Consider the following 6,484-nt stretch of genomic DNA (forward strand, 5'->3'; position numbering starts at 1 on the left):
CCGTGTTCTGGACTTCGGTTGTTGAGTGAACATCTTGTATTTTGGCCCCAACCTGCCAGTTGATTTTATTCTATTGTATCGATGGCTAATTCGAGGACATAACCGACATTTCGTCATTAATTTATTTCTTTTTAAAAAAAGTATACATTTGACTTTTTAAGAATTTCCATGGTTAGGAGGACAACTGGAGGGAAGAAGCTAAGGAAGGCTTTGAACGAGCTGATTTAAGTAGTGCTTAATTTTCTTTTTAAGAAAAATCAGACAGAGAGAATGTAAAGAGAACTATATCTGACAGTGATAAGCTAAATGTGGTAAAGAAAGGACCAACATTTATGTCTTGCTTAAATCTGTGTCTTGCTTCTCAAAGTTTAATGATGTCGCGTACAGTCGTCAAGCTACTCCTCTTCACACTGCTCCTTGGTCATAGTCTTATGCTCCTAGTTCATGGCCAGGATGATCAATCAGGTATGAACATTTTGAAGGAAATATAATGTCATCTATAATATACGCATAGCTAATGAAGGCTTCTCTCTTTTTTTCTATATGTGTGTCTATCTCAGAATTCATTAGCATAGATTGTGGCCTGCAGACAGTTAGCTATACCGAAACGAAAACAAAAATTCGCTACATTTCAGATGCAAACTTCATAGACACCGGTGAAAGTAAATCTGTGTTGAATGAGTTTAGAGATGACTATCAACAACCTTACTGGTCTCTAAGGAGCTTCCCTGAAGGAACCAGGAACTGCTACAACATAAACGTCACAAGTGGCATCAAATATTTGATCAGAGCAAGTTTTCTTTATGGGAATTATGATGGCCAAGAAAAAGTGCCCGAGTTCGAACTCCATCTTGGAGCTAATTTATGGGAGTCCATACGGTTTGAGAATGCCTCCGTTGCAGAAGCACACAAAGAACTTATACATGTCCCACTGCGAAGCTACATACATGTCTGTCTGGTGAAGACAGGATCTGGGGTTCCATTTATATCAGCAATAGAACTCAGACCTTTACCTAATGCATCTTATCCAACACAAGTGGGGTCGTTGGCGCTTGAGATGCGATTTGATACTGGTCAAGTACCAACTGATTTTAAAGGATACAGGTGAGTGCCTAATCTCCTAGGAGTTAGATGATGAACATATACCCTGGTCAACTTCTAATTGCTAATGAGACTGATGAAATATCGAAATCTATTTAGGTATCCGTTCGATGTTCATGATCGCTTCTGGTATGCCTATGACCTTGATGATTGGACACAATTAAGTACATCACAGACCATTGACTCTGGATCTAGCAATGATTACCAACCACCTCCTATTGTGATGCGTACTGCTGCAACGCCAAGACGTGCGAATGCTTCCTTGGATTTCTTCTGGCTGCCTGCTGATGACAAGGCATCATACTATGCATACATGCACTTTGCAGAAGTTGAAAAGCTACAAGCAAACCAATCCAGACTGCAATTCATTACTAGGAACTGGCGGGTCTTTTATGAGTTATTTGCTCCCGATTACTTGTACACAAATACTATTTTTAGCCCTGCCGCTTTGAGTGGAGGACAATATAATTTTTCAATCCGTAAGGCAGAGAACTCTACCCTTCCACCCATCCTCAACGCCATTGAGATTTACACATTGAAGGAATTCTTAGAGTTAGAAACAAACCAAGAAGATAGTAAGTCTTTCTTCCTTACACTAGCTTTCATACTCTCAGTTTAGTGTTTATATGTATATGATTGATTTAAATGAGATTTTCTGTTTGATTCTGAAAATGTTTTAATTAGTTGACGCAATCAACATCATCAAGTCAACATATAAGATTAAAAAGAACTGGCAAGGAGATCCATGTGCCCCTCACCTACTTGTGGGAAGGTGTAAAGTGTAGCTATCCTCAAAATGAGTCCCCAAGAATCATATCCTTGTAAGTATGCCTTCAAACAAAGTTACCGAAATTTTCATTCCCATTCCACTTATGTGTAGTAAATTTAAATTAATGGAACATGCAATCTGTAGGGACTTGTCCTCGAGCGGATTAACAGGGGAGATAGCTCCTTCTATATCCAATAGCTCCTTCTATATCCAACTTTACAATGATTCAGACATTGTGAGTATATATGTCTTCCTGTGAATAAGTTACCAGAAGGCAGACAGCACATGATCAGAATTTGATTTAAATAAGTTGAGCTGTTCATTTCAGGGATTTATCAAACAACAACTTGACAGGACCAATTCCTGACTTTTTGTCTCAATTGCCAGACTTAAATGTCATGTAAGTCATTTGGTTACCTGTATCTGGGGAGCAAAAAACTACAAATCTTTTGTTATGAACAAAGTATGGTGAAAGATTAGTGATTAATTTACCTTTGCAGAAACTTGGAGAAAAACAAGCTCACAGGCTCAGTTCCAGTAGGACTGATTGAAAGAAGGAAGAATGGTTTTCTATCCTTAAGGTCTATGTGAAGCCCATATAACCTTCAAATTTTGTACTTGACTCCAACTCACCACAACACTGTGTTAGAAATTTGATCCACACAGATACTAGTTTTCTATTTCTATTTTCCTATTTCGTTTTTAATGACAATATTAAATGATGAGGTGTTTCCCTACAAACTAGTTTTGAGAATTATAACATATGCTACAGAGGAATTTATATTCTTTGGTATAACAGATCAAAATCTAACTATTGTTGCTATCAACCATATTTATGTCAGTTTGTGTGCAAATCCAAATCTATCTGGAAATGTTTCTTGCAAAAAGAAGCGCAATTTTGTTATTCCCGTAGTTGCGTCGGTCGCTGGAATCTCCATCCTCTTATTATCTGTTGCAGCTCTCTATTGGGGCATTAAACGGAAAAGACAACCTGGTAAGACTTCCAAATATCTGTCAAAGTTCTTTTTTTATTTTTCTCTCTTATGGCCTTAAAAATGAAGAATTACGACTTGGCATCAGATATCGAAGTGCATTTCTTAAAATAATAATAACATTCTTCATAAATATATGCACATTAAACTTGTGATGAAATCTTAGGAGCTGTCACAGGTGCAAATCCTATCATTGCACCAGTGGAGGCAACAAAACGACAGTTTACATACTCTGAGATCCTCCAGATCACCAACAATTTAAAGAGGATTCTTGGCAAAGGTGGATTTGGAACAGTTTATCATGGATGCCTAGACAAAACTCAAGTAGCTGTCAAGATGCTTTCACCGTCTTCAGTTCAAGGGCTTCAACAATTTCATGCTGAGGCACGTTTGTTAAAATAAGCTATGCAATCATTTTGAGCTCAATCTTATATAATAAACTAAGATGTTTCATTGGGGTCTCTTATCTTACAGGTTAATCTTCTGATGAGAGTTCATCATATTAACTTGACAAGCCTTGTAGGATATTGCAATGATGAAAATCACATAGGGCTTGTGTACGAGTACATGGAAAATGGAAACTTACAAGCATATCTATCAGGTTTGGCTGCAATTGAAACTATTCCATACCAAAATTTACCATTGTTTAGTAACTTCTAATTCGTTGGAAAACGACCAATAAATTACGGGAGGCTTTGATTTTTTTTAGCACTAGAAATCTAAGTTCTGCAGAAACATTCCTTGATCTCCACATTATTTTTTATTTTCTGTGGATGCAGACAGCACTCCAGTTGTCTTGACTTGGGAAGGTAGACTTCAAATAGCTACAGATGCTGCACAAGGTGTGAAACTATTAAATTATCTTATACTCCTTTTTAGCTAACATCTCCTCTCTCTTTTTTTCTTTTGAATTTTGTTTTTTTTTTTTTTTTTTTTTCGGTGATGAGAATTCACTGATGTCTGAATATGGAAATGCAGGATTGGAGTATCTGCACTATTGTTGTAGCCCACCTATGATCCACAGGGATGTGAAATCAACAAACATCTTGTTGAATGAATATTTTCAAGCCAAACTATCTGATTTTGGCCTATCCAGAAATTTCCCTGTAGAGGATGGGACTCATATATTGACAGGTGTTGCTGGCACTCCCGGGTACCTTGCGCCCGAGTAAGTTTTTTGTTTTCAGTCTGGGTAATGATATATCAAATCTAATCCCAACGCATTTTAAATTCTAACTAATATTAATTTGGTATTGGTGCCCTCATCATCCTTAATATTCAAAATATTAGTAATGTCACTGAAGCAAATTAAAGATAAAGCAAGGACATGAATGAAGAAAGAAACCATATGTAAATGGACGTTCTAGCCAAATTCTTTTGCAGAAGATATGACTTGAGTTGCATGGTTGCTTGAAGGTACAATATGTCAAACCGGCTAAATGAGAAAAGTGATGTTTACAGCTTTGGGGTTGTACTGTTGGAGATTATCGCGGGTCGACCTGCTTTTATAAACACACATGAGAGAATTCACATAAGTAAATGGGTTGGTTTGTTGCTTCCAAAAGGAGACATTTACAGCATTGTTGATCCAAGGTTAGAGAGACGTTTCAATGTTAGCTCTGTCTGGAAAGCTGTGGAATTAGCAATGGCATGTGTATCTAAAAACCCCATCAACAGGCCATCCATGAGCCAGGTATTGGTGGAACTAAAGGAGTGTTTGGCAACCGAACTGGCTCGAACAAAGCAGAGCGGCAATCACACTGAAAAAGGAAATTCCATTGAGATGATGTCTCAGAATTCAATCGCTATGCTACGTCCCTCAGTTAGGTAGTAGTACGTATTAAAGTAATGGGATTGGAATATATTATTTCAATCCTTGCAGATTGTATTATGTATGTATTGCAAATGTTTCATAATCAATAATGTCGACCGATACCTTGGCACTTGCCGTGGGGTATGACACTGGTCCAACAGCACTTAATTATACACTACATAGGTGAGTGCAAATTCTCCATGTTCATGATCAATAGATTAACTAATAACTAATGACTGATGAAATATATATTTCTCCTGATTGTCTACATTTTGTCTACGTCTATGGTTTGGATGTCATGGACGAAAATACAACTTGGGTGTACTAGTTTAGAGACCATTGCAACAATTAAGTCCAAAATATATTAATATATAAGAGTATTGTACCTGCAGCTAATATATGGTGTTGCAAATTTCCATTGGCCACTTACCCATAAACAAGTGCCACAGTGTCACCTTCAACACAATATCCAATTAGAGAAACCAAGTTCGTACAATAAACTCTCATCAACAATCTCACATGTTTGAGTTGAAATTAGTCCCACATTGGAACACTAGAGTTCCTTAGAGGTCTTTATAAGATTTACTCTTGCAAATATAGTAGTTTGGATTGGCCATGCAAGCGGCCCAATTGAGTGGCTTGTGGGTATGACCTTTAGGTCAATGGTTAATCAATATATATACACATATATATATATATATATATATATAACTAATCAGGAGATTGGCCTTGGGCCTTGGGGCTCTTGGGCTCTGTGATTTAAATTAAACCCGATTAGTTAATTAATTATTTTTAAATAATTGCCTTGGGGCTTTTGGCCATATTTAATTTCATTATTCTATTTGTTATTTAAAATATAATTACTAATTAAAGTAATTAAAAAAGGCTAACATATTCCTTAATTACATATATTAAATTAAAAAAGTAGGCCAAAAAACAAAAGTTAAGAAACTTTTTTTTTTTTTTTTAATAAAAAATTTTGAAAAGAATAGCCCCACGGCTATACTATTTAAACATATATATAAAAAGGGACGAGCCCATGGCCTAGGTGCCACGTGTCAAGTGAGTCTAGCCATGCGGCTCTACTGTTGGACACGTGGCGCATAAACGTTGGGGTCTTTCTTTTCATATTAAAAATAGTATAGCCGCACGGCTATACTCAGTTTTTTATTTTTTTTAAATAAAAAGTGGACACGTGGCGCCTAAAGGTTGGGGTCCTCCTTTTTATAATAAAAATAGTATAGCCGCACGGCTATACTCAGTTTTTTATTTTTTAATAAAAAGTGGACACGTGGCGCCTAAACGTTGGGGTCTTCCCTTTCATATTAAAAATAGTATAGCCGCACGGCTATACTCAGGTTTTGAATTTTTTTTTTTAAATAAATAATTTAAATTTTTATGAAAAGTTTGGCTACACCCTTTAAGTAGCATAGTATGTATTTCACCTTTTTAATTACTTTGATTAGTAATTAACTTAGTGAATATTAAAGGAGAAAAAGAAAAAGAGAAATTGAATTACTATTCATTAAGTAATCTAATTCATGAAGTTAATTAAAATATTTAATCATAATCAGTCATTAAATAAATAATAATTAAAATATAATTGCTAATTCAACTAATTAAATCTCCAAATATATTATGTAGTTAATAAAAATAAATTTTTAAAAAATTAATTAACCTAAACATCCTAAGTTTATATTTTTTTTTAAAAAATAAGACCTCTCCCGACGAAATTTCGTCGGCAAAGAAATTTTCGTCGGGGAAAACCTAATCCGGCAAATTTTGTCGGCAAAGATCTTTGCCGACGAA

The 6,484-nt window shown here is 35.7% G+C and overlaps 1 pseudogene; it reads left to right on the forward strand.

The window, feature by feature from the left end:
• Positions 1-374: 374 nt before the first annotated feature.
• LOC117621003 lies at positions 375-4,693 on the forward strand (annotated as a pseudogene).
• The last annotated feature ends 1,791 nt before the right edge of the window (positions 4,694-6,484 follow it).

The sequence above is a fragment of the Prunus dulcis genome, chromosome 3 (genome assembly GCF_902201215.1).
Source record: "Prunus dulcis chromosome 3, ALMONDv2, whole genome shotgun sequence".
In the NCBI taxonomy this organism is placed as follows: domain Eukaryota; kingdom Viridiplantae; phylum Streptophyta; class Magnoliopsida; order Rosales; family Rosaceae; genus Prunus; species Prunus dulcis.